Here is a 16,827-nt window from a genome sequence, read left to right on the forward strand (position 1 = left end):
AGTTGATAATTTAGACTTTTTTCTTTTACTAAATTGAATTACATCACTCAATATTTGGATGGCATTAATTCACAATAGCAACAAAAAAATCTTACTATTCAACAAAATAAAGTATGATTTCCTTCACATTTAACTTAATTTGTTCTTTAAAACATCTCCTAACGAAGGTTTTCTCATCCTCTGAAGCTGAATTTATTTAGGAAAAAATATTTTAAACACCATCCCAAGTGATATAACTATTTTTATTGAGCTTTGATGTTCTATTTGAACATATTTGAAGACTGTACAAGCACTCAATTTAGAATTAAGATTTTATTTGGAGATTTTGGTTGTATTTGAAATCTGTTGTGGAATTAAACATGAAGAATACGTCAATTTACTAGATGTCATTGTCTATGACACATTTTAGTCTTATCTTTCTGCCTATATGTAAAGAGGGATAGAAATAATTGGTATAAACAGGAAAAAAGAAGTAAAGTGGTAGGATCAGATGTGAGAAATATATAAGCTAAGATACTCTTTTTTTGTTTGTTTGTTTTTTGTTTTTGTGAGACAGAGTCTTGCTCTGTTGCCCAGGCTGGAGTGCAGTGACACAATCTTGGCTCACTGCGGCCTCCACCTCCCAGGCTCAATGGTTCTCCTGCCTCAGCCTCCTGCGTAGCTGGGATTACAGGTACGCATCACCACACCCGGCTAATTTTTGGATTTTTAGTAGAGACTAGGTTTGACCATGTTGGCTAGGCTAGTCTCAAATTCCTGACTTCAGTTGATCCGCCCACTTCAGCCTCCCAAAATTCTGGGATTTCAAGTGTGAGCCACCAGGGCCAGCCTAAGCTAAGATATTCTAGAAGCTATTAATAGTAAAATATAATGTAAATTGTTTAAAATTAATCTGTATATGAAATTTTTTCTAGGACTTTCCTGCCAGAAAAGTAGGAATAGAATGGCAAAAGGAAGGAGGTTCCTTCTACAAGTAGGCACACATCCTATTTCACTTTATCCTGTGATCAGTCTCATAACCATCTCCTGGTGTGAAGTGCTAAAACTGTGCTTTAAGAATAACTTAAGTCCTTTATGTACAAACTAAAGTATGAGAGCCTGAACCTTGGAAACCAAGAGATTCCAAAAAGCCTTATGTGTGAGACTGGGTGCCACAGATCTTGGCAGAAATTACTGCTTATTCTTAATTCTTATTGTTCCTTTCTAGCACTTCAATTTATAATGCCAATATCTACCTCAGCCTAAAGACAAGCTCTAGAATCACTTGTGTTACTTATTACATTTCTTTTAAAAAACTCATGAATTACACATGAATTTCAAAGTTGCCAACTGAGATTCCAAGGACTTAAAAAAGAAAAAACGTGGCACCTTTCCATTATAAAGGCTGTACGCAGTCTTCATAGTGTTTGTCTTTAAGGGACAACATGCCTCATCCATCAGCAACTTTTCTTCCTTAAATCATCATATCTTGCCTAAAAAGGTTTTCTGAAAACTAAGATTTGCAGATTGTTATATCACATCTTAATCTACGTATCAACTTTAGCATTATCAAAGCATGAACTGTTCTGGGTTTTCATAGTTAATTATGTTTGTGGTAATAACTGGGATGCAATTGTTTTTCTTCTGATGATTTTGTACTTGCTTTTCTTATGGTAACTTCTGATGCTTGTTTGTAAGATCTTCCTCTCTTTTCTCCATCTGGTTATCTTCTTACCTTCTGTCCTTTAACTCAGATGTCACCCACACTGTGTGTCTTTCTGGATTGCTTCTTATTTAACTGTTGCTTCTCATAGTTTACATACCTCCTCCTGTACCACACTATCAACATTTCTCAAGCTGCACTATATGCTGGGTTGTGTCTTTATTTATTTATAAGTTCCTTGATAATTCGGACTATATATTAGTATATTCAAAAAATACTTATGAAGTGTTTACTTTGGGTCAGGAATTATTGAGTGAAGGAAATTGACCAAAACTCTGCCATCGTGAAGCTCGCATTCTAACTTAGAGAGACAGATAACAGACAATGAGCCACATAAATATGCAAAGTATCGTAAGTTAGATGGTGAAAAGTAATCCTGGATGGGGATCAGATAATTTTGATAGGATAATTTTTAACTGGGTAGTCAAGAAAGGCCGCACAGAGAAGATGGCAATTGGAAGAACAAGGTGGTGAGAACTGCTGAGTCTGGAGCAAACACACAATTTGGAGTAGTAGAAGATTCCAGAAGTAACAGAATAGAGGCGAAGAAGTGGGAATTGTGTGGAATCTTTTACTTGCTGTTGTAATGACCTTGGCTATGCTTTGAAGTGAGGTGGAAAGTTGGCAGGGACCTTAGTTTTCTTTTTAATAATTCACTATGAATTTTGAACGGTCACTATTATAGACTCAATAATTTTGCTTTATTACTCTTGCAATTGACTACAAAAGAGCGTATTGAAGAAATGTTAAATTCTAATTTAAACTGATTGAAATAGGTTTTTATCTTTTTATATTTCTCATCACTGAATATCTCATTTTTAATTAGTTTGAAAGCATTCTAGGATAGTGAGCCAATGCAATTTAGCATAATGCATAACTTATTATTCATCAGATTTAGGTATTTAACCGAGGATGCTAATTAGGAAAGTAACTTGTTCTGTTGGATGATTTTGATAAAGCTACTTTCAAATGATTATCACATCCATTGATGTCATATTAAGTTGTGTTTCTGGAAACCAAATTTAGGCAGTGGTAATGAGTTAATATCTCTAAGTGGATACCTTTTATCTCTACAGTCAAGGATACTTGAAAGTGGAAAAACATACTGGCTTCAAGTCTTGGGAACTAGGACTTACTGGAAATGTGTGTGTTTGTTTTGTTTCCTGGTGGAATTGTCTTCTCGGAAAGATGGTGTTTCCTTTTCAATCGGAAAAAATTGATCCTATGTTGCTTTACTTTAATGCTTTGCTTTTGTCAAAATAGTGTTTTCTTAGGAAAATTAACCTATCATAATATAATGAAAAGAGAAATGCTGAAGACACAAAATGATGTCCATGTTAATATTGAGTAGGAAGCATCAAGGGACATGAGAAGAGGGAAGCGAAGAGAGGGAGAAGAGAAATTTATAGTGTAACAACAATTAGTAAAAAGGATTAGCATATACATGTAGTCAATAAGTCAATAAATGGCTGTTTATAGAAAGCCTACCAGGCACTAGGGGATATAGCAGTGAAGAAGGCAAAGACACAATTGGCTATACTGTAGTGAGGAGGGAAAGAGGAGGAAGACATACAAATACCTAAACAAAGCAATGGTGTGAAGGGCTATAAAGTACACTACTACGAAGAAGATTACATGTGATAACATGGCTGAGTAAAACTGTCAAGGAGGAAGGCACTGATCTGGCTGTAGGTATTTCAGAGCATTTTTCTCTCTGAGGAGGTAATATTTCATTTGAGAGTTGAGTGAAGACAAAGAGGAAGGTACTTTGAAGATCTGGGGTGCTCTGAGCAGAAAGAAGGGCAGATATAAAGATTCTGTAATTTAAAAAGAGAGCTTGATAGTTTCTTACAAAGAAAAGAAGGCCGGTTTGGCTGGAATGTCCATGAAGGAAGAGCATGGAGAGAGATTACATGAGTGTTCTCAGGGACCAAATCTAGATCTTATATCAAAGTGTGAATATAAATTAACTACATTGAGAATTGTATGATGGATGTGTGATACGATGAGGTTAGCCCTTAGGAGGGTGTACTATTGTGGAAGGGTACAGTAGTGAAGGAAGGGGGTTCATTTAGCTGACTATTGCACCTGTCCAGTTGAAGGATGATGGTAGTTGGGATTATGAGTATAGCAATAAAGTTGGAGAAAATCAGTTGAGATTGGAAGTTGATTTGAAGATGATTGAATTTACTGAGCAAGAATTATATCAAGGTATTTGGATTTAGGGACATGGGGGATTATGGTCACTTTTAGTGATATGGCAAAGTCTTGATGACATGAGGCAGTTTGCAAGTGACAGAGGTGTGGGTAGGTGCGTATGTGTGATTGATTTTACATTTTTTAATCTTAAATTAAGACGCTAGTTAGAATCCAAGTGGAGACATCAAGTAGGCACTGACAAGTTGACTTGGCTAGAGATGTGAGTTAGATCATCGTAGCCTATAGAGCATGCCTAAAGTCATGAATCTAGGTGAGGGGTTGGAAAACTATTATAGCCCATGAGCCAGATCTGGTCTGCCACCTATTTTTGTATGGCTCATGAGTTATAAGTACGTGTGGCATTTATAAGTCTAAAATGTAAAATACAGGGAAATTTTTCAGCAGGGAAAGTTCCATAAATTTGCCTCTTGGCAACACAAAGCCTGCAATATTTACTATCTGGCTCTTTGTCAAAAATGTTACTGACTCCTGATCTGGATGAAACCCTGTGAGGAGAGAGTGTTGATAGAAGAGAGAGAAGCATCACAGTGGAAATTAAAATTATGTCAACTGAAGTGTGTAGGGTAGAGAATTTAAGCCTGAGTATAACAGTAAGAGATTAACAGTAAATTCATTATCAGCGTGATCAATGAAACCTTTGGGGGCAAAGAGGAACTATCTTCGTCACACCTTTCACTCACTCATAGAAAGATCTTAGGCAGGAAATATAACTTGTTTGAAGATCTGAGATAAGGCTAATGTAGTTTGGACAAAGAAAGCCAATGGGAGGATGACATTACATCTGGCCAAAGATTTAGGGGAGAGCCAAATACTTCAGGCTTTTTAAAGTGATCTTTAGATAAAGAGGAGGTCATCAAGCCATTCCGAAGTTGGAGGATCAAATCACATCTGATGGGAAAAAATCTGGCTGTATGTGCATCTAGGATGTAAGGAAGCCAACATGGATGTGAAGTTAAAATTGTCCATTGCAAATAATAAAATGAAGGCCCCAGGTAGCCTTGGCAAGGGCAGATTTGGTATAAAATCCTTATTGGAATGGGCTTAAGCAGTAACGGGAATACGGATCTAGCTGTTGTGTTTAGTGGAATTTTATCAGTCTTTTTGTTGTGTATGATATATAGATGGTCAAAATAAGGAACTTCTACATTTTCGGTTTTTGTTTTATTTTAATTGAGATTTGAATTAAAAATAAGAAACTTTTATTTTGAAACTTGGAGACTGTGTTTAAAAAGTATAGAGTAGGGCTAGAAAAAAACCTAAAACTCTCCTGATGAGGAGAGTGCTAATCGTGACTCTAATAATAATAAAATACTTTTCTGATAATTTTTTGTGTGTTTCATTATTTATATATGTATGGGAAGTTGTACCCTAGCCACATGCCAATTCACCTGGTGAACTTGCTCTTCAACGTGGCACAAATATTTCCTTCTATCTTTAGCCTTCCGGGGTTTCTCACATGGACTATCGGCTCTTCCTACTTGAACCTGCTGGTAGTACCCTGTAGGAGACATGCTACTCCATGACAACAGGCACCACGCTGTAGGGGAATTACCATACCTGTCAATCACTATCTCTAGAATGTGGCCTTTCATGAGCCCTGAGATTTCATACTGTTTCTCTGAGCTGTAACAATATTTATATTGAAAAAATAAACATGTTCTTCCATCTTTAATATTTTATATCTTATAATTTGAATATCCCATTTTCATTATACTACTTAGCTGCTAAGTTATGTTATAAAAACAAGTTTTAATTATCTGCAAACACCTTCAAATCTAATCCTTACCGGTGAAGACTGATGTCTGGTTAACATCTGTTAGGACATTTATTTCCATAAAGTATTTATAGCGCCTTTTTGTTATTGATTGGTATGATAAATGTGTAACTCTTACACAAAGATAAAATTTTTAGATTTTTGTATTTAAAATACTGGTTATCAAAAGAAAAACCCAGATGTTATTTGTTTATGTTTCTGCTTGAGGTACTGAATCTATTTCAAGTCATATTTCTCAGTATTGATATACTTAATTTTGCTGAAATAATAACACACTAACTTTAGCTACTTTTTTTCTCAGTGTGTCTCCTTGTCGCTCACCATTTCCGCCTCATTTCACTTCTCATCTTTATTTCTTTTTCTTTGGTCTTCTTTTACTTTAGGGATTCTTTCAATTTAGAAGTGTTCTTGTTTTCTGTTAATTACTATTCTTCTTGGATGTACACAGATATCCTTTTCCATTTCATTTGTGAATTCATCTCAGAGGCATTTTGTGTGTGCCTTTTACTCATAGCTTCTCAGAAGTCCCTTTCGAGGTTACTGATTTAACATGTCATGTACTATAAGGTTTGCATGGCATGGTGGCAGCTGACTTTGGTCTTTACAAGGATTGAAATGTTCACTCAACATGGATTGGTAGAATTTTTTTTTTCCTTAAACATTTCATCGCCTTGTAAACAAACAAAAGCAAACCCAAGACTCAAAACTGACATTACTATTGGTGCCCCTGGAAATAGCTACCTTCTCACTAAAGTAGATTTTGTCATCCAACTTTATGTGTTGTTGAACACACATGGTGCTGTATGAGCACTCACTCACTAGTCTAGAAAACATTGCTGTGACCAGTTACCAGAAAAATAAATTCAGATTGCTCTTCACCTTCCACAGATGACCCTTCTGAAAGCCATTTGAATTCATTATAAATTATAGTTATATTAGTGTGACTTTAATTCACTTGTAATCTGAACTTTATGTGCAATGCATTTTTTCCCGTGTTTAATCATTTTTGAATGCTAAATCATTTTTTTTTTTTTTTTTTTTTTTTCTTGAGACGGAGTCTTGCTCTGTCACCCAGGCTGGAGTGCAGTGGCGCAATCTCGGCTCACTGCAAGCTCCGCCTCCCGGGTTCAGGCCATTCTCCTGCCTCAGCCTCTCCAAGTAGCTGGGACTACAGGCGCCCGCCACCACGCCTGGCTAATTTTTTGTATTTTTAGTAGAGACGGGGTTTCACCATGGTCTCGATCTCCTGACCTCATGATCCACCCACCTCGGCCCCCCAAAGTGCTGGGATTACAAGCGTGAGCCACCACGCCCGGCCAAATGCTAAATCATTTGCAAACAAATGGCTTGTCCTTGAGAAAGAATTTAAGGCTGAAAGTACATTAAGTGCCATCTGGGTATCTGTGTTAATGGTTTTGTCACTACATATGTGTGTGTGTGTGCATATCACCTACTTTATCAGATTTATTTGATAAAATTGATATGCAATCTCTAAATCATTGTGTCTCCAACTTGTGTTATACCACAAATACAAATTTTTGTCCTAAAATTGGTGGTACCCTTTGTAAAACTAGAAGTTCTCATTTGTGCAAAGGAAGGAAAAATAAAACAAGAAACAAATTCAATAAAAAAATTAAAGGTCAGATTTCTTTTGTAGCTGCTGAGTTCCTTTATTTCCTTTCCATCATCCTCACATTCCCAAATCTCAACAAAGTTAAGAAATTAAAACACACATCATGAGATCATATGTTCACCTTGTTCAGGAACTGAAGGATTACATATACAAGACTATACCTTAATAAGTAGAGGGAGAAATAGGAAGATATAAATAGAATATGAAAATTTATTATAATGCAGTTCTATTCTAAAGTGTTTCCTAGGCAGGCTAAGAGTATGTTGCCAGGAAATTTTAAGAGACCCACTCCATTATATAGAGGAGGATGTGTGTAGATCCCTTAATTCTGAAATGTTTAGAACTGAGTACAACAGGTCTTTGAATAACGACGTTTCATTCAATGTCATTTCATTATAATGTTGATGAGAAAAAACAAATTGATTCCAATTGGGGTTCACTGTCTGTGTAGAGCTTATATATTCTCCCCATGTCTGCATTGATATTCTCTGGATGCTCCAGTTTCCTCTCACTTCCCAAGGCTGTGCATGTGAGGTTGATTGACGTGTCTATGTGGTCCCAGTCTGAGTAACTGTGGGTATGTGTGAGTGCACCTGCAATGCGACGGCGCCCTGTCCAGGGCTGGTTCCCACATTGCGTCCTGAGCTGACAGGATAGGCTGCGGTCAACTGCAACCCCAAACTGAAATAAGTAGGTAAATAATGATTTTACTAGCTTTTATTAATCTTAAACGTATGAATAGCTGAAATTTATTTCAGCATTTAATATTAGAAGTGTTTTGATCTTTATTTACAAGTTTGTTGACGTTTTAGTTACCAAAAGCCATAGAAGCTTAACTCTTTTGATGTCAACCTATGGTAAAATGGGTTTCGCTTACTGTATTTTTGTACCAATTAACCATCCCCAATTTATCCCCCCGTATGCGTGTATCAAAACATCACGTGACCATAAATATATATACCTATGACCAGTTTTCAAGCACCTGTCGATGATGTTAAGTGAAGACTTATTGTAGTCCTTTTTTGGCATAACAAAAATGTGTGTGTTTTGTTCAAGATTGGAAAAGTTCTTTGTGTAAAGAACTAGACAGTAACTATTATAGGCTTTGCTGGCCATATGTAGTCTCTGTCTCTCCTTCATTTACTCATTCTTCTTCTCCCCTTCCTTCTCCTTCTTTAAACACTTCAAAAATGCCAAAACAATTTTTAGCTCTCAGCCATATGAAGCAAGCCATTGATTAAATTTGGCTTGTAGGCCCATAAAGTGTGAATTCCTTTACATCATCAGAATGCCGCATATATATGAAATGTTATCTATGAGAAATTAATGGTGCTCCCAGCAGAGAGAAATTAGCCTAAGTTAAGTTTGGGCTTTGGAATTCAGGGGAATGCCATGCACAAAAATGCTCTGCTTTTAAAACTAGTTACTAACAGTCCATTTCTGATATCAGAAATACATGAAAACTACCAATTGAATGGACATTATTCACTACTTTAGTGCTGCTACTCATGTGTGGTGGAAAAAGAATCCAGAAAGTTTTCCTGTCCATTTGAACATTCATGCAATAAAAATTTCCAAATCTTTTTTTGAACACATTTTTATCTGATAGTTCTCTTGCGTACTTTATAAGTACCTTTTGCTGCTTATTCTCAGTAACTGTATCGAAACAATCTGTTTTCCTTTATCAATCAAAATAAAATAAGAAATTTAGCTTAATACTAATATTAAGCTGAAGTGCAAGATATATGAAAAAGAGAGAAAAGAAGCAGGATAAACTGACCTTTTGATAACTGCAGAGGACAGCAGATCAAAGACTGGACTTTAACATCTTACATTTTCAGAATCTATCACAGTAAGTCCACTGGGTCCAGAAATAGGTTTTAATCCTAGATTGAAATGACTCACAATGCTGTCATGACATTGAGTTTGATGGAAAAAGTGAAGTTAAAGTTTTTCTCAATATTTTTTTAAAATCAATGATTGATTTAACTATAAAATGGACTGATTCTGAAGAACTCATTCTGACGTTGGAGGTGAAAATGCTTTTACTCTAATCATTAAAATCAATTTCTCTAGATATCTGACTTTATTCTGCTTTATAACATAAAGAATGAAACTATATTTATTAATGAAGTGTAATCTAGCAAAGTGGCATAAGCATAATTATCAGTCACTTACTAAAGTTGTGTGTTTTTTTCCATTGCATGAAAATCCTGCCTTGTTTTAATTTTTATTGACTCTTTAAAAGCAATTTTAGGTTTGTAGAAAGAAGTGAATAAGCATTCACACGTCATCCTCAGCCTCTACCCCAATTTCCCCGATTTTTAACATCTTGCAATAGTGTGGTACATTTGTTATAGTTGATGAGTCAATATTGGTACATTATTATTGACTAAAGTATGTAGTTTGTATTAGAGTTTACTCCTTGTCTTATGAATTCTATAGGTTTTGTCAAATGTGTAATGACAAATAATCCTCATTACAGTGTCATACAGAAAAATGGATTCACTCTCCTAAAATTCTTCCTTGCTCCATCTGTTCATCGTTTCCTCTACTAATTTATGTAGAAGATAAATTAGTAGATTGAGTTGATGGTTATAGCAGTTTAAAGCACAGATAGAAAACTAGATTGACCTACCTACCCAGACTGTGCTTCTCACTCTCACTGTGCCCTTTCTTAACCTTTGGAAATGCTTTTATTCATATATAAAATAGGCTATAACTTCATATAGTTGTATTACAAAAAGTTAATGCACAGAAAAAGACTTGTGCTAGGTATATGGTTTCTTCTCAGTTAAATGGAAGCCATTGCATGTGTTTGTCAATAGAATTCGTCATACTTTATCTCACATATCTTTACGTCATTGTTGGCACATGACATGTTTAGACTGCACAAATCTCCTCCAAATCCCTAATAGCCACTGATCTCTTTACTGTCTCCATAGTTTTGCTTTCTCCAGAAGGTCATGCAGTTGAATCATACGGTATGTAGACTTTTCAGACTGGCTTCTTTCACTTGGCAATATGCATTTAAAGGTTCCTGTGTGTCTTCTGTAGCTTGACAGAATACTATTCCATTGCCTGGATATACCACAGTTTATTTTTCCATTCACTTCCTGAAAGACATTTCGATTTTAGTGATCATGAATAAGGCTCCTGTAACATTCATGGGAAGAAGGCTTTTGTGTGCATGTAAGTTTTCAAATCCTTTAAGTAAATACCGGGAATGTAATTGCTGGGTTGTGTGGTAGGGTATGTTTAGTTTTATAAGAAACTGCCAAACTGACTGCCAAAGTAGCTGTACTATTCTGCATTCTCACCAGCAATGAATAAAAGTTCCTGTTTCTCCTCACATTTGCCAGCTTTTGGTATCATCAGACTTTTGGATATTGGTCATTTTAATAGTCATGTAATAATATCTCACGGTTGCTGTGACTTGCAGTTCCCTAATGATACATGACTAGTAACTTCAAAATCCCCATTTGACAGCTGTATTTAGACCTTTGGACTATTTTTTAAATGAGTTGTTTTCTTTCTTATTTTCGAGTTCTCTGTATACTTTAAATACCAGTAATTTATCTGATATGTTTTGAAAATGTTTTGAATATGTTTTGAAAAGATTTTCTCCCAACCTGTGGCTTTTGTTTTCATTCTAAGCACAGTTTGAATAACAAAAGTCTTTAATTTTAATGATGCTCAATTTCTCAATTTTTTCTTTGTCTAACCCAATAAATCAGAAAGCTTTTTATCATTTCACATGACTTAACATTCAGGCAAGGTCTATATAGGCCCCTTTCAAACAGTCATAAAGCTTAGAAGCTCTGACCTCACAAACAATAACAACGACAACATAGAAACAAAAATGACAGCTTTCGATGTTGTCTCAGTAATTTCTCAATTCAAGAACAGATTACTGAGCTTTATAAGCAATACGTATAGATATCAATTTCACAATAAAATACCTTATGATATTTATCAAATCGCCTTAGTTTTGATCACTTATTACTATTAGACTAAAATGTAATTTGTCAGACATGAGAAATCTTTTTGTAGTATTTTTTAGAGAACCAAGTATTTATTTTAGCCTTTTCAGTTCTTCCCTTGCTATTTCTGCAGTATAGTCATTCCAATTGTCTCTATAGATGTATTAATACCAGGTACATAATAAACACAATTATCTCCCACGTGTACCCCAGCCCCATTCCCTGTTCATGCAGTCAACATAAAGGAAGCAGGTCAAAAGGAAGCAGGTCATGTACCCTGTGATGTGCTGGGTTGTAAGGAAAGGTACACAATTAATGTACCATGTCTGAGTTTTCTTCTTCTCTGTATTTGTTCCATTTAATGCATGTATGTTTTTTATTCCTCAGGCCTCTCCAGTCCTAACACACTCAGGGATACTTGATACAGCTATAAGGCTGTGTCTTTATCAGGTACCTTTGGGTTACCCCCAGCCAGGTGTGGGAAATAGAGGAAGTGAATGTCTGTATCCTCATTAAGTATCACACAGAGCAGAAACATAAAGAAGCCTGTGCCATGAATGGGTCCCTTCTTTCTCCAAAAACCACCTACCCCTTCAACTCCCACTGCTTAAAGGAAAATCTTGTATTAGTCTCCCCATTTTCTCCTCAAACTTGCTTTAGCAAAGCAGTTCTTAAACCTCTGTTAATGTATGTCCCCACCCCTAACTCAACACACAGTCTCATGTCACATCACAGAAAAGAAGTTCAAAACAAAACAAAACAAAGCCACAGTCTTATAAGAAAAATAGGTAAGTTTTACAAAAGTTGTGTACTGTATCTCTGCTTTGAATTTTGTCATTGGCCAAGGATAGTAAAACTCTTGGAAAACTATAAAACAGGAACTTACTTAATATATTTTACCCAAGATTTTTCAAACATTTTTGGAAGGATACTTATTAGCATCTTGCAGAGGTAATGTTACATGAAAAACTTAGCATAAGACCAATCAGGTATTCTATGCAATAATGCAGATATATGAAAAAATAATATAATGAAATAAATGACTTTTCAAAAGGTATTGATCCTAGATCCACATTCTTTTTTTGGTTCAGGTGAGGCAATTAGAATGTGAAAAAAAGAAGCATAGAACAACTGTCTAATGAGAGGGACGAATGCTCCTGGGTGGAAAGTTATTAGAAGATAAATTAGTAGATTGACCCTTTTGCTGTCTACGCAGGTTTTTTTTTTTTTTGCTAGTACCAATAGAAACAAATTCATTTTATGGTTTGTGTCACTGGAAATGTATAACTTAGTGGTAGCTGTATAGCAAACTTTGAATATGTAATAATAAGAGATTAGATGTAGGTTTAATATCATTATTTAATTTATTTGCTTGAATACCAGTGAGGAATTTCCACTTAAGCTCTCGTTTTCCAGATGAGTGTTTAATTGAATTCCAGAATTCATTTTGAAATAGAACTTTGTGTAGAATATGAATTTCTTTGCAAGAAGAATCATTTGTACACTTGGGTTTGAGAGCAGTTTAATGTCAATATAACTTCTTTCCAGGCTTTCATTTCCTACTTTTTAATATGGGAATAATCTCATGGCGTGATTGTGAAAGTCTTAAAAGATAATGTTTGGGGGCAGGGGAAGGGATAGCAATAGGAGATATACCTAATGTTAAATGATGAGTTAATGGGTGCAGCACACCTACATGGCACATGTATACATATGTAACAAACCTCCACGTTGTGCACATGTACCCTAAATCTTAAAGTATAATAAAAAAAGATAATGTTTGCAAAGATACTCTGTGCACTCAAAGCGTGCTCTATGAACTTCATTACCGTTCACACTTTGGGTTTATGAGGCTTCCATTTGCTGGCAATTGAAATGTGACTCTGAGTTAGATGCCGTGGTGTGGGAGATGATGTTTATTGGAGTTGAAAGCACAGATAGACAACTAGATTGTCCTGCCCACCCAGACTGTGCTTCTCACTCTCACCGTGCCCTTTCTTAACCTTTGGAAACACCTGTATTTATATATAAAATAGTTTCATATACTATTTTATACTATATACTTCATATAGTTGTATTATGAAAAGTTAATGCACAGAAAAAGACTTGTGCTAGGTATACGGTTTCTTCTCAATTAAATGGAAGCTATTGCCTGTATTTGTCAATAGAATTCATCATACTTTATCTCACATATTCAGTGCTTTACATCATTTTTGGCACATGGTATGTTTAGACTGTGCAAGGGTTAATTACGCCAAATTTATCTATCTACAGTTAATATAGCCCAAGGTACCTTGTTTAGCTGAGCCAAAGTTTGTATTTATTAAAAATGTAAATTTATCTTGAAGTGATGCCTGATCTCACAGAACATGGGTTCCAATCTCTAAATCACTGTGATCAGTAGTAAAACTATGTACTCTGTGTCTGTCCTACTAGCTATATTGCCGGAATCTGGAGCATGACTTTTGGGTCTTTCTGTAATGCCTTACCTCTCATCAAAATTCACAAAATTCACAAGACCTGCTCTCTGGATTGTGAGACTTTTGCATTACAAAGAAAAAGGTGCTGTCCTAATGGCATTCCAAAGCCATTTGAAATGAGTTGCTTTCGTTTCCAGGGAGTCATTTTTATGTTGGTTATCATTACTTTACCATTACCTTTTAATTTGGAAATGTTAAAATCCATTGCCATGCTCCTTGGAATATAAAGATCATATAGGGTCATTGAGATGAGTCTGAAAGTATGAGTCACTGGAGACCTTCTAGTGGGATAATGTTGTTAATATTGCTGGTATTCTATTCTTCACGTTTCCTCCAGTAAAATGTAAAGTGACCAAAATATAAGCGTCACGCAGGCAAAGATTCTTTTATTTGTTCAACGAACACTGCCTTCACATAGTAGTTAATATTCACTACTAGAATGCATGTTGAATGGCATCTCTTTTATTTGCCATTAGCGTTGGTCCACTTTATAGCAGTTGGACAAAAAAATTGGACAAAGTGTGTTGATCTTTTATGAAAAAATAGATATCTCTTTCTTTCTTTCATTGTTGCGTTTTCTGTGGGCAAGTTGATAGACACTGTAGTCCTGATGTTATTTTAGGGCATACAGTTGAAGTTACTAGATCTTTTAGAGTTTATTTAATTATAATATGAAGCTTTGAGTTTCTGTTTCGTTATTAAATAATTTATTTTATGATAGTGTTGCTTAACTTAGTGTGCAAGGCCTACAAATAAACCTAATAAATATCTTACAAACTACCTTAAATCTAACATTTTTTACTGAAATATTTTTAAACATGTTGAAGTTGGAATGCCACGTAATTGTATACACACACACACAAAACACACACACACACACACACACATTAGGTTTTCATTTGGTTTCTTTGTTCCTATTATTGAAATTCCTATGCTAATAACCATATCAATTTATGAAACTCATTTTGAGAAAAAAGGCCTAAAATATAACTCATTTTTAAAATGATTTTCTCTTAATTTATAATGTAATACTTTAATAAAATATGGTAGGGCAATTTTGTATAAATATTTATGCTAAGTTTTCTACATAAGTTACTGCTTATAGTCTAGTTTTTAATAGAAGGGTTTTTTTTTTTGCTTCAGTATCCACTTTAAAGTCAATGACATTTAGTGTTTTCTACTTTACAGTTCTAAGTTACTTTTGCTTAAAAAGTCATCTGACTTTTAAGTTAATGTCCAACTTGATTACTATCTCTCTGTATCTCATCGATGTGTTCTTGAAAGTAGTTAGATTTTGAAAGACATTACTAAGAGGGCTTTTTCTCATCTTTGGAGAGTAACTTGGGGTAAACGGTTGTCTTTCGTCTTTGTCCTCCCCTCTACCCGCAACTCCCTATCCCAGATCATTAGCTGAACTTGTGTGCTCAGGTTAATGTTCTGTTTCACCTTTCTTGTCAAATTGCTAGAGACAACTCTCTTCAGTTATATAATGTACACACAGAATCTCATCTTTTTAATCTCTCTCTTTTAAACAAATGTGTTCACCCTCAGATTTGCTGTCATTTAGAACAGGACTTCCTATTAGAAATATAATAATTTTCATTCATGTGGAATCTTCAATACAAAAAAAACCAGAAAAACACATATCAATGGTTTGCTTGTGTCATGCTGATAGTTGGGGGACAGCTGATATTAGAAAAAGTGACACTATATTTCTGAACACAAACCTTGTTTCATCTTAGAATGTGGTGTTGAACCAATTTTGTACCTCAGTGCTATAAACCTTAATGAGTTGTTAATGTGTGATTAACTGCCTTGGCCAAACTCAAAATCTTATTCACACATACAATACACACAGAGAACTTATTTTTATTTGTTCAGTCACTCCTTTAGTCCTTCATTTATTTCACAAACATTCATTGACACTTACGTGGCAGCACTCTTATAAGAATAGAATATACCCTGTTAAATCAGACATGATACTTGCTTTTGTGGAGCTCATGCTTTAATGGAGAAACAGAAAGTCAAGCAAAACCTCAAACTATATAACTTTAAATTGGATATGTGCTAATGAAGGAAAATGTGGCACTGTAAGAAAAAATAATAGGGAGTTAAAGGATAAATAGGAGTTTGGTGGATGAAATTTATGAAGGGCTGAAGATTTCAAACAAAAGAAACTGATGCAGGAGGGTGCAGCTTTGGAGTCAAGAATGAAGTTCTAGGAAATAGCAAGGAAATGGTAGGAGAGGAGGTCAAAGTAGGTAGGATTTTATATATTATCAATGGGAAAATATTGAACAACCCTAAGCAGAAACGCAATGATATATGTTCATCTTCATTACAAATTCTTCTCTCTTTAGTAGACCTGTTTTCAGGCAAAATTTCATGAGAGAATAGTAACAAAGAGAAAAAAAGTGGTGTTCTCAGATTATCTCTAACTCACCTGATGACTTGAAGTTAAATGACCTCAACATTTTGTGAGGCTTTTCCTTCTTATAAAGTAAGGAGTTTAGATGAGGTGAGGTGTCCAATTTCATTTAGCTTCAATTTCCTGTAATTTGACAGCTGTCAAGTCATGCTTTGATTTGTTCTGTTTGTGAGCCAGAGTAACTTTAAGGCAGTATATTAACTAGGAGAACTATTTCTTTACTTTTAAACTTCAAAATTATGATGACGTAAGTATTTTAAAGAGCATTTAGAAAGTAGACAAATGAAAAATTTTTAACATTTTGGAATGCTTCTTTTATTTCTTTTTGAAACCTAGGTTTTTGGTGGTAGTGGTGATATTTATTTTTGCCAAACTAACCATTCCATGTAATTTTGTAGCATTTTGGGTTGATGACCACCGTAAGTCTAGTATTCCTATATGTGTTAAAACTTATCTTTACAATTAATGTATTTTCACTGAATTATTTAATTAAAAATTAAACTACGATTTCTAATACATGTTCAGTGAGATATTATTAGGCATTACCTGAAAGGGATTTCTGGAGAAAGAAAGAATTTCTGGTTAAAAGGAGTTGAGCAGGTTTTCC

Source organism: Symphalangus syndactylus, chromosome 17 (genome assembly GCF_028878055.3).
Source record: "Symphalangus syndactylus isolate Jambi chromosome 17, NHGRI_mSymSyn1-v2.1_pri, whole genome shotgun sequence".
Taxonomy (NCBI): Eukaryota; Metazoa; Chordata; class Mammalia; order Primates; family Hylobatidae; genus Symphalangus; species Symphalangus syndactylus.